Raw genomic sequence first — 13,373 nt, 5'->3', positions numbered from 1 at the left:
TCCGGCTTTCTGGTTGTTAACTGGAGGTAAGAGTTTCACGGACTTTCCTGCCCGGTCTGACTTTTAACAGTGATCCTCAGATCTCAGCCTCCTGAGTAGTTAGGATTACAGGCGTGAGCCATTGGCACCCGGCCAGCTTTCTTATTCTGTTTGTAGACAGGAAATTTTTTGCACACCAACCGAATGCCCACAGTCCTCCATAAACAACTTTAAATAAATCTAGAAAAAATTTATATTCATACCAAAGTAAAGAAGGACAATGTTTTTTTTTTTTTTTTTTTTTTAGAAACTCTACGGGGTTACACACACACAATAAAATAAATTGCTCTAGTATATTCAGTAAGTAGATGTACATACATATACATCCCTAAGTGGTTACCATCAAATATACGACCTTTCTTTTCACCCCAGATTATCCTCCCCCCCATGTCCCTTCTTGGTCAGTGCTATCTGACATCCAGTAGTAGCCACTATGTCCTCAGAGTGATTAAAACCTAAGACTTACAATGCCATGCACAAGAAGGAAATTAGACATGTATATTTTGGTTTGTTTAAAAAATGTTTGTTTTACCTGTTGCAACAATGAGAAGTACAAAATGTCATGTCAAAACCAGCTTTACAATTTCGGTGTGGGGGGGGAGGGGGGTATAATTGGGTGGGGGGAGGGGGGTAAAATTGGGTGGGGGGAGGGGGGAGGCGGGGAAGGGAAGTGAAGGGTAAACAAAGGAGGAGGCTGCAATGCTTGGTAAGAAATGTATGCATTATCCTGCCCATGTAATTGTAGCCCCTCTGTACAGTATGTTCTCAAATAAAATAAAATACAATTTAAAAAAAATGTTTGTTTTAAATAATACTATTTAAATAGTGTCTTAACATCGACAATAAATATTTTCAAATATTTATTTTGAGCTTATTGTATTCAGTATGTTCAAATACTTAGTATAAGATAAGAAATCCGGTTTAACTTAATAGAGCATGGAGTGCCCTTTTCAGGAAGTATTTACTATCAATTGTGAAGAATTTAGTAGTATGCTCAGTGATGGGAAGGATACAAAAAGAGAAAGTTGAAGTCTTGTCCTTGATGTCAATGATTGTGTAGTCTGGGAAGTAAAAACAATTTCTAAAAAATGAATACTCTGGGCTGGAAATATAAAGTGGCATTTGCCTAGCATGCATAAGGCCCAGTGATCAGTCATCAGCTCTGAGAAAAAGGGGAAAAAACATTAACAGCCTAAAGGACATGATGATATGTAGGAACTGAATCACATGCCAGTAGCATTGAAACAAGAAATTGATATTGGCGTCCCTCAGATAATATGTAAGGGACTGTTAATCCTTATTTGTTTTAATCACTATGGTATCATTTCTGTTTTCTAAATCTTTGAATTTACAATTATAGGTCCACATTTCTTTAGGTATATGTGTGTTTCTGTGTGTGTGTCTGTGTGTGTAGTACTTAAAGTTGCCTTCTAAGTAGTCTGTTTGCCTTCATTTCTAATAATCTTTTATTCTTTTTTAAACATAATGTTATTAGTAAAAGTTATGCCTCATCACCTGAAGTCTCTTATGTAAAATTCTTCAATGATTGCATATTGTTTTAGGAAAAAATAAAAACTCTAGCATGTCATCTCAGATCTTGATATAATCTACTTCACAGGTATATATATATATATATATATATATATATATATATATATATATATATATAATTTATTGTTACTTCATCTTGTATTATGTTTTTCTGAACAACTGTGATATTTCATACCTTTTTACCTGGAGTTTCCCTTTGTGTTTCTCTGCCTTAAAAGACTTAGGATGAAGATTTACTTCCTAGAGCAAGTTCTTTCTGAAATACCACTGCTATCTGGTTCACATGGCCTTTTTTTCCTGTGTGGTCACTCTATATGCATCCTACTCTCAGAGTATTATAGTTGTGGTTTATTTGTTATTTTCTCTACTAGACATGCTCTTAAGGCTTAAACCTCTGTCATTTATATTTATTAGAAAGTAAATATGTAGATGTGTTTCAACAACAACTGTCTTTTCCTATACATATAGAACTTTAATAAATCAACAGGGTGGGATACAGTATTTCTGAGAGGTAGGGCATATAACAGAAACATGCTGATTGGAATTATATCATGTGTACAGGGAGTAGGAATGGAGAGATGAAGGGGAAGTTGTGTGGATAGTATCTCCTTTGTTGGAAGTACTTGACTAGAGAGGATAATTTATATTAAAGCATATAGGAGTACATCTTGAAAAGACAGGATGAATACAGATTACGGAAGGCCTCAAGAGTCTGATAGAGTAGTGCAGACTAGATATGCAGGGAAATAGGGAGTTGTAGGTTTTTGAATAAGAGAGTAGTTTGATGAAAACTAGTTTTAAGCAATGATACTTTATTTAGTTATTAAGATATAAATAGCAAAATACATTACATTTTCGTGATATACAAATTGCTATTTTGACATATGCGTGCATTGTGAAATGACTAAGAAATATTATTGCTACTCTTGTTTCCTCTCTCTCTCTCTCTCTCTCTCTCTCTCTCTCTCTCTCTCTCTCTCTCTCTCTGTGTGTGTGTGTGTGTGTGTGTGCTGGAAACAGGGCCTTGGTGCTCATGATTAGCTTTTCCATTCAAGGCTGGTGCTCTATTAAGTAAAACTTCCCCTTCCAGCTTTCTGCTGATTAATTGGGGATAAGAGTCACAAAGACTTTTCTGCCCAGGCTGACTTTGAACCATGATCCTCGAAATTCATGCTCCCTCATAGCTAGGATTACATACATGAGCCACCAGTGCCGTGCTTTAAGGAATACTTTTTTTTTTTGGTGATGGGGAAGGGATAGGTGTCAGTCGTGGGTCTTGAACTCTGGGCCTGGACACTGTCCCTGAGCTCTTCAGCTCAAGGTGAGCGCTTTTTATCACTTGAGCCACAGCGCCACTTCCTGTTTTCTGGTGGTTGATTGGAGATAAGAGTCTCATGGACTTTCCTTGCTTGGGTGGCTTTGAACCAAGATTCTCAGGTCTCAGTCTCCTTAGTTGCTAGGAATAGGCAAGAGCCACCGGTGTCAGGCTAAGGAATACTTTTTAAGACCAATCTATGGAATGGGTTTTAGATGACAGACTAGAGCCAATGAAATAAAGTAGAAGGCTTTCATAGTAACCAAAATGAGATAATGAAAATTTAGAAAATAGTAATGACAGCTCAGATCTCCATTATATATTTATATATAAATAGTATTTTAAAGGATAAATTAATATGAAGGATTAAAAGACTGGTCTTCTTAATCTTTACTAAGAGTCCTGAAGTTTTGGCTTATCAAGTTGCAGTATTGTCTCTTCTTTATCCTGATTAGACACGAATGCCACTTATTTTAAATCCTTGTTATCACTTACTTTCCACTTTAATCCATTTATAACTATCAGCGACAACCTAACAGACTCCCAAGCTTCCTTTCCCTGCACTTGGCTCCAGCATTCATGCTCGTGACTCATTTAATTTCTCATTGTCACAACTTTACATCACTGTTAGATTTAGTTATCATGTGGCATTAGTCCACCTAGCTTCAGAGACTCACAAAATTCTGAGGCTATAGAGGAATATGTTGTATATATATCATATTAATTTTATTACAATTAATCATAATTATACTTAATTTTATTGTAAAGGTGATATACAGAGAGGTTACAGTTACATTTGTCTGGTAAAGAGTACATTTCCTTTTGAAGAATGTTATCCACTCCCTTGTTCTCTCCCAGTTTTTCTCCTTTGGGTTTCCCTCCCCCCAGCATTGTACAGTTCATTTCCAACATAGTGTCTAGTGGGTTTCACTGCTGAATTGGGTCAGCCTTTGTCCCACTGTTTCTCTGCTTCCCACGCCCCTCCCCAAATCAGATAAACATATACAAGACAAAATGTACAGAAATCAAAAACCTGAGATGCAGCTCTGACACCAGAAATAGTGATTTATCTAGTATAATATAGCTAGTTACTTCTGAATCTTCTGCATTTCCAATTCATTATATTAGAACATTTTCTAACCTTCAACTTATATGTTCAAAAACACAATTACCCTTTTCATAAATTAAAAAAAAAGGGCTTGGTGTTCGCTTCAGCAGCACATATACTAAAATTGGAACGATACAGAGAAGATTAGCATGCCCCTGTGCAAGGATGACACACAATTCGTGAAACATTCCATATTTTTAATACGACAGTTAAGATTCATTTTCAACACCCTTATTTAGACATTCACAAAACTAAAATTAAGAACATCATAATTAAGAATAAACATACAATGCATCATTTAAAGTACCAAAGAAAAAGCATCTTGGTAACTTGGCTCCACTTATTCTCATTTTCACTGAAGCAGCTCCTTTTCTTTTAGTGGTTACTTCCCTCAAACATTAACCTTCTGACTACATTAGTCATTGTTTTATCAGGGCATTATAGCTATGCCTATCCTTTCTTTGCTAATATAATAAACATTCTATAATTTTTAGTTGTTTGATGTGATTGCTGGAGCTCATTCTTCCCAATTTCTATATTTTTGTTTCTAGAATGCAGGTAATAATATAAAGAAAAAAATCATGGAATTAGGCTACTATAGACTTCTGTAACTTCATGATGTTGATTGTTAGTATTTACCTGAACCTATAGTGAGTTGACTTTTTTCTCTGTTTTACTGAAATATGATATTGTATATGGAAAATCATGTTTTTTTTTCCTTTTGAGACAAATGCTTGAAGCAAATTGTAGGCTTTTCTCACATGCTACTGAGAGTACAGTAGGGGTGTGAACACAGGTGTAGGATTGAATAGGGACCACTGTGCAGGTAGCTACTACATATGCCAAGGAGGAAACAGAATAGAAAATAGTTCAATTTGGGAAAGTTTTAAATGTTCATACATACTTTAAAAATGATCTATTTCCCAACACTTAAGCAAGGAGTGTACTTGGTTTAGTATTGCGTTCTTTAGCACAGTACCAGGTTCTTAGGAGAAATGCAATAAAATATCATCAAAGAAGTGAGCATGCAATAAAATGTCATCAAGGAGAAGAGCAGAAGGTTATATTGATGAAACTTCTTCAGATATGATTATCAGAGAACCAGACAAAGGGAGAATTTCAAAGGACAGGATGCTGGATGATAGTGTTTATTGTAGGAGAACAGTCAAGGAGAATAGGGAAGAGAAAAGCCTGTGAGTTTTATTAGCTTTCCTTAATATTGAAAATGTTCTTTATTCTGTCTTTTGTTGCATGGCTGAAATGTTTTGTTTGAAAAGTTCTAACAAAATATTATTCTTTTAAGCCCCTTAAAGTATAGCATTCCTTGTGAATCTATATTATGGCAGCTACACTAAAAGAGGAATATTATTTGACTTATGACTTTCAAATATTTTATGAGATGTTATTATCATGTAGAATCTTTAAGAACAATATCCAGAAAAAATTTTAAGAAGCAAATTGATAATAATAGAAGTGATAATATACTCTAGAGTTATAATGAGAAGTAGAAATCATGTCCAATTTTTATGTTGTGATAAAATATATAAAAATTAGGCTTATCATTTTATGATTCTATCTTTTCATGGCATTAAGTGTATTCATATTGCTGTGTGCCCATCACAGTTGTTCTTTTCCAGAACATTTTCATTACTCCATATTGAAATTATCTACTGATAAAACAGCTTCTGGCCCTTCCCTTCCCTCAGCTCCTGGAAAATACCACTCTACTTTCTTTCTCTATGTGTCTGACTACTCTAGATATTTTTTTATAGGTGGGATCATACCAAATCTCTTCTTTCCTTGGTCTGGATTACTATACTTAAAATTTTAAGGTTCATTCATGCTAAAACACATCACAATTCAGTTTCTTTTAAGCTGAATAATATTTGATTGTATAAATATGCCAAATTTTACTCATCCATTCATCTATCAATAGACATTTAGATTTTAGTTATCTTTTGCTATTATGATCATTTTTCCCCTGGTACGATTATAATGACTCAAATCCCTACTTCTATAGTTTATTTAAATTCTTCACATTTCCTTCACCAGTTCTGTTCATTCAGGAGGTTGTGGAAAAGTGCCATGGATGGTTTGGTAAAAGACATACTCATCTATAGGTACAAAGCTAGGCCATCTTTCACCCAGGGTTGGGGAAGCATTTAAATAGTGACACGAAAGAAGAGAATAGTTTTTTTGTTTTTTGTTTTTAATAACCCCCAAAGGATAAGGTTTTTAGACAGGGAAAGAGAAACGTTTTTGCCACTTAAGTAAGTCAATGACCTTCTCGGGCCATGCACATAAACTATTTGTGTTTCAGTCTCCTCAAGCGTAAAACAGAAATAATACCTATCTGGTAGATTTGTTATAGGGATTAAATGTGTGTTGCTCACGGGAGGCTAAAGAATAAAGTGGTGGTAGAGTGCTAACCTTGAGTGATTAAGCTCAGGGACAGTCCCCAGGCCCTGAGTTCAAGCCCCAGGACCAACAACAAAAAAATTAAAAAAAATAAAGTGTACTGTCTCTTTCTATGTTGTAGGAAAAATGACTAGTGGTTTTTACAAATTCAAGATGAATGCTTGGGATCATGTAACAGAACTAGTCGAGGTATTTGAGATGGGACAGGCAGAAGGAACAGTCACCCTCAAAGATACTGATTCTGAACTGCAGAGAGAAGCCAGTTGGAGGGTCACATGATAGGGATGGTGCCCTGATGTGGAAGAGGAAAGTCTCATGGTTGCACATGGCCCTCATAGACAAGGATAGGCAGATGGGCTAATTGCAGGCATTGATTTCTAATTGAGCTGCCTATTACCTGGGCAACTCAATTTTGCTAGATTCAAGATGAATATGTCAGGATTTATTTAGTCTATAATGGTTTATTTAGTCTATAATGAGCCTTCTAAGTGATATTGGTAATTCAATTAAAAATGAATGGTAGCTACTTTTATTGTTTACTACGTTTTAGACTTTAGGCTAAGTGTGTCTAAGTCATCTTATCTAATTCTCAAGTTTTTTGACACATGAGTCATCAGTCAAAATTTAATGATGAAGAAATTAAGGATCATGAATATCAATAATTTAATCTTCACAAGTTGGTAAGTGGTTAAGTACTTTGATTTAACCTGGCTTCAACAAGTATATGAACAAAAATACTTTAACAAAGTATCTTTTCATTTCTGTCATTCAATATTATTTGACTTAATTCCAAATGTATTTACATAGACCTTATCAAGGAGATTCTCAATCAGTAAGACATAAAGCTATAATTGAGCAGAGTAAAATGATCAAAGGACCAACTTACTTAATGTTAATTTCTTCTTAGAAGGAAAAACTAATTAATTGAACTTCCCAAATATTTATGAGGAGAGTTGCTATACAGCAAATGATTCCAGGCCAAAAATGCTGGGGTTAAGATTACAAAGAATATTATGAAGTCAGTTAGTATTATATTTTTCTAGAAGTATTATTATTAATAAGTTGTCTTTTGAAATTATACCACAGCAAGGGCATATAGTTTCCTTCATTTATTTAGACACTATTCAACATTTGCTAGAGAGAATAGAGGTTTGCAGTATTAAGAAATGCACAGTGAGCCGGGTGCTGGTGGCTCATACCTGTAATCCTAGCTACTCAGGTGGCTGAGATCTGAGAATCATGGTTCAAAGCCAGCCCAGGCAGGAAAGTCTGTGAGACTCTTATCTCCAATAAACTACCAGAAAACTGGAAGTGGTGCTGTGGCTCAAGTAGTAGAGCACTCGCCTTGAGCTGAAGACCTGAGGGATAGCACTCAGGCTCAGAGTTCAAGTCTAACGACTGACAAAAAAAAAAAAAAAAGAAAGAAAAAAAAAGCACAGTGGCTGCCTTTACAGCAGTCATATTATCAGGATGAGACTGGCTCAAAAATGCTGTAACAAACAAAGGATGCTATCTTGGAGTTCCTGGAGTTAGCCCCAACAGAAGGGTGGGTAGAGGAAAGCTATCCAAACAGGAAAAACCAGATTGAAAAGAAGTAGTTTATGTTTCAAGAATAAGTGATAGAACATAGAGTAAGTAAAATCTAAAACTTGGAAAGAGATTTCAGGATATGATACTTAAAGGGTTAATATTTTTAATATGTAAGCTACATTTGTAAACACATAATCTTAAAATTAATTCCAGTAAGCTGGGATTTAAGAGAGAACCTTTTCAGAGGATACTGTTGATGACTATATAAGTAAAAAAGAAAACAATAAACTCTCAAAAGAATTACAAGCCAGGCCCCCGGTGGCTCACACCTGTAATCTTAGCTACTCAGGAGGCTGAGATCTGAGGATCATGGTTCAAAAGCCAGCTTGGGCAGGAAAGTCCACATGAGACTCTAATCTCCAATAAACCACTAGAAAACTGGAAGTGGCACTGTGGCTCAAGAGGTAGAGCAATCGCTTTGAGCTGAAGAGCACAGGGACAGCACTGGGGCCCAGAGTTCAAGCCCCATGACAGACCAAAAAAAAAAAAAAAAAAAAAAAAAAGAATTACAAATGACCTTAATAGCAAAAGAAACTAAAAATGACTACAAAATTGAGATATATTAAATTCAAATAATTGATATTAACCAATACCAATAAAACAACGATAAAGAGTATTAACATTAACTTACATGTATGGCTTAAAGAGTTTTGTCCTTTGTGGAGCAGCTTGACAATGTATATTGGAGCATTCATGTCTTCTATCTGATACAATGTTAATTTTAATAACTTGACATGTACACAACCTTTTTCCTACTAAGTAGTTCATTCATCAATTTGTTGAAAAGGCTGTCTCTTTTGCATACTATATTATTTTTGGCTTCCTCATCAAATATTAAATGGCTGTAACTATATACAATGTTTGTCAATTAAACTCAGTATAGCTGGAAATTTTTCCAGGTAAACTCACACACACACACACACACACACACACACACACACACACACACACACACACACACACACACACACACACACACAGTATGAGGCAAATCTTTGTTAAATAAATTCTTCCACAGACCCTCGAGACTTCTAGAAATTGAGAACAATTCAGGTCATACCTGAAATTTCAGGCTAATATTTTGTTACTTAAATTTTGGCTCATTTGTTCATTTATTAATTAGATTGTTGATTCTTTGAGGGTTTAGTTCCTTGAGCTCTTTGCATTTTCTGACTATTACATTTTGTCTGACATATAACTGGCAAAGATATCAAGTTTGTAGACTAACTTTTTAGCTCTTAACAGAAACTTATACAGAAACTTCTTAGTGTAATGCAATTCCATTTGTTAATTCTTTCTTTGCTCCGCGGAGCCCATGGAACTTTACTCAGAAAGTTCTTGCCTGTGCCAGGACATTCTAATGTTCCTCCTATTCTTTTCTGTAGTAGTTTCATTGTTTCAGGTCTTATATCGAGGTTATTTATTTTTATCTATTTTTGTTGGTTGTGGGGCCTGAGTTCTGGGCTGGGCACCGTTCCTCAGCTCTTTAGCTCAAGGCTAGCACTCTACCACTTGGGCCACAGCGCCACTTCTGGCTTTTTCTGCTTATGTGGTGCTGAGGAATCGAATCCAGGGCCTCATGCATGCAAGGCAAACACTCTACCACAGAGCCACATTCCCATTCCTTTGTTGATATTTTTGAATTGATATTAATACAGGGTGTAAGATAAGGATCCAGTTTCAGTTTTCTTCATGTGAATATATTAGTTTTCTCAGCATCAAGTGTAATGCTTTAGAAAAATGAGCTCATAGTCCAACAAAATGAACACCAGAAAACTTGAAAAGTAGTGGTGGGAAGTCATGGGGCAAGGAAGTAGAAAATGAAGAGGGGAAAGGGAAGAATGTAATCATAATATGTATATCTTATGGAACTATGAACATTGAGGGGAGGGATAGGAGCTAATGATGAAAGCGGTGACATAGATCATCATGTACTTATAAACTGCCCTATTGAATGGTACCCTTTGTACACCTACTTAAAGATAATAGAATATAATTAATAATCATTATATGTAGTTACAATGTATAACGTGATTTGATACTCACTGTGACATGATTATAGCAATGAAGTTAATTAACACATCTGTTATTTCTGGTATTTGCCTTTTTCATTGATAATCTCAGCAATTTTCAAGTACAAAATACAGTATTAACTATATTCATCATGCTGGACATTAGATCTTCAGAATTGGTTCACCTAATAGTATGTACTCTGGCCAGTATCTTCCCATTTCCTTCACTCCTTGTCTCCCGAAAACCACTAGTCTGGGTCTTTTTATGTTTACGCTTATTTTTTTTTTTTTTTTGTGCAGTCCGGCAGACTGAACTCAGCATCATACAAAGCACATGTCTATTATTGAGTGACACCCTCAGTCCTCTTTTTTTCTTAATTCTTCACACATATAAGTGGAGTACCACACAGTTCTTTTCATTGTTTGGTTTGTTGCACTTAGTACAGTATTCTCCAGATTCATCCACACTGTTGCAAATGTAGGACTTTATTCATTTTTAAGGCTAAATAATATTTTTCCTTATCTATTTATATATCCATGGATAACTTCATTGTTTCCATATCTATTTATTGTGAACAATGCTGTATTGAACAAATAGAAATCAAAATTGTGTTTCTTTTTTTTTCAAAATTGTATTTCTTATGGTGAAAATTTAAAGGAATTTTAACAAATTACTAAAAGAAATGCCCATTTTTGACAGCTAACAAAACTGTCTTCACATAATGTCTTTACCTATGTTCTTCAGTAATGTTGTTGAGAATATATGTGATTTTGATAAATGTTTTGTCTCTCTGACCTGATCTCATAGGTGCTTAGTGAAAATATAATTGCAAATCTTAGGGTACAAATTATTGAAGGGCTCAGGCTCTTTAACTCTCATAAAACTTGTACATATAAATAATATATTTGTGTATATATTCCTGTATATATAGTTATGTATAAATATTTTCCCCAAACATACTTAAATTGCTTAGGTGAGAAACTATAGTTGAAAGCAGAAATATTAAGTGAATGAAATTCAGAATTAAGTTAAGTGAATGAAATTCAGAAACCTTGTCAGGTTTAAGAAAAAATGGATAGAACTTTTCTGTTTCTGGGCATACTTCATTTGATGAAAAAGGCCTCATTTTAGAAGTTACAGAAAACAAACCTTGGTAAGGATGAAAGAAAAAAAGATACAGAAACATGGTTACATAAAGAACTATTTTGATTGAAAATAATCAATATAGATGATTGTTTGAATTGTGTTCTGTGCAAGAAGCACATATAATGAGTTTGTTCAACTAATTAGTGTAGAAGAGAGTTTCAGCCTTAACCCAATTTTAAATTTAAAACATAATTATTAGTCAATGAGAGATGAAGAATTATCTTTGGAAGGAATAGTAACATTTCTTCTGTCATTATTATTTTAGTTTTAAATTGCTGTTGGATGTAAATGGTATTGAGATAGATTATTTTTTAAAATCCTAGTATGTCAACAATGATTAATTTTTTATATCCTTAAATCCTGAGTCAGTATGATGCTAGGCTAAATTTCAATAATCCATCTAATTCCTCATGTACTTATACATGAAAAGGCTGGATGTGAAACTGAAACTTTGTAAAAATATTTGCCTATGGGAATATGATATAATTTTTACTTTTTGTCCTCAACATAACAGTAAGGTATCTGGAATTCAATAAAATCAAGAATGAATAAATATTATAAGTTTAAAATACAGAGAAGTTGAAACTCCCAAGGTCAGTCAAATTTTAAAAAAGATGTTTTTTCATTCCTTATTTTTGAGTGTCTATGGTATTCTTGTCTCACCCCTTTTTGTTCCAAGTTGGCCTCAAACCATGACCCTCTCCAAATCTTCCCTCCTGTAGTTGGGATTACAGGCTTAGTTTTTGAAATAACCATCCCAATAAAGAAATGATAGCTAACTCTGTCAGAAAATTTAACTTAAAAGATAATTTTTAATACAATTTAATACAATTGTCTTCATCAATGTCATCCTTTTCATTATTCTCTCCCATCCCTCACAGTCCATCTCCTCTCTTCAATTTACCTAGTTTGATTGGATTTGCATTAAATATGATGACTATATTCTCCCTCCTTTCTTCTCTGCATTTGGCTATCCGCTTTCCTTTAAACCCTCTTCATTTTCACATGCCAGTTTCCTGGTATTCATTTTCTTGAACTGTCAATTAGTTTTTCTAAACAATTATACCATTTGAATTCTCCCCTGCAAATACTGTACTTCAATTAATACAATTATGTACACTTGCATACAACTTTATATGTGTTTACTTGTATGTTTATAATCATTCTTGTCTTCCAATATGAGAGAAAACATGCTTTGCTTGTCTCTATGTGCCTAACTTACTTCACTTAACAATTTTTTCCTAGGTCCATCTATTTCTATTTCTTTTCAAGTGATATAATATTCTTTTAGTGGGTAAGTACAATTCAATTGTGTGTATGTACCACTTTTTATTGATCTATTCATCCATTTGGGCTGTTTCTATACATTGGCTTGGGAGAATAGTACAGCAATGGACATGATTGTGCAATTGTCCTTACTGTATCCTGATTTGTAATATTTTGGATAAATTCCAGAGTCATATTGTTGGATTATAGAGTAGTTTTCTGAGGATTATCCAAACTGCTTTCCTGAGTGATTGAACAAGTTTACATTCCCACCAACAGTGTATTAGGGTTCTTTCCCCTCATCCGTGCCAGCATCTGTTTTTTTAAATTCTTGAGGATGGCTATTTTTTTTAAATATTATTTTATTTTATTTGAGAACATACTGTACAGAGGGGCTACAATTACATGGGCAGGATAATGCATACATTTCTTACCAAGCATTGCAGAGGATGGCTATTTTAACTGGCTATCTCTACCCTTCATGGCTGGAGATCTTGAACATTTTTTCATGATTAACAAGATCTTTTAAAATATTAAGTTAAATGTTATTTTCTCATTTACTCAGCAGAAGAACAGTGATGGAAGAAAATTATTGGCTCTCCTGTTTGGTTCCTCAGTTGATGTTTTATTGATAGATGTTTGAAAAGTTTTCCAAGGAGTTTTCTATATATTTTAATAAATAAAATCATGTTTTTCTGGGTGAATGATTCCTCTCTCTAGGTTTTTTCATTCAATAATGTCATAGAGAATAGAAATGCTAGCCTTCCATATGTGATTTCATTGGTTTTAAGTGGTTGCTTTTGCCATCTTGTAGTGACTTGGATTCAAATGTTTGTTGTTTTGCTTTATAATCACACTATCAGTATCATTATATCTCTGACTTTAAGCAGTGAATCAGGGAGCAGTTTTTATTCTATTTTTCTTATT

General features: G+C 34.3%; 1 protein-coding gene and 1 non-coding gene across 10 annotated transcripts in view; both read left to right on the top strand.

Annotated features, from left to right (window-relative positions):
* Slc4a10 (solute carrier family 4 member 10) overlaps positions 1-13,373 on the top strand; it is a 446,328-nt gene that overhangs the window by 209,519 nt on the left and 223,436 nt on the right. The window lies entirely within an intron of this gene.
* Positions 4,108-4,212, top strand: LOC138834711 (U6 spliceosomal RNA). Its single transcript, XR_011374238.1, has one exon. It is a non-coding gene; the product is annotated as a U6 spliceosomal RNA (small nuclear RNA).

This window comes from Dipodomys merriami, unplaced genomic scaffold (assembly GCF_024711535.1).
Source record: "Dipodomys merriami isolate MVZ:Mamm:240054 unplaced genomic scaffold, mDipMer1.0.p SCAF_1, whole genome shotgun sequence".
In the NCBI taxonomy this organism is placed as follows: domain Eukaryota; kingdom Metazoa; phylum Chordata; class Mammalia; order Rodentia; family Heteromyidae; genus Dipodomys; species Dipodomys merriami.
This window is presented reverse-complemented; position numbering and strand designations above follow the sequence as displayed.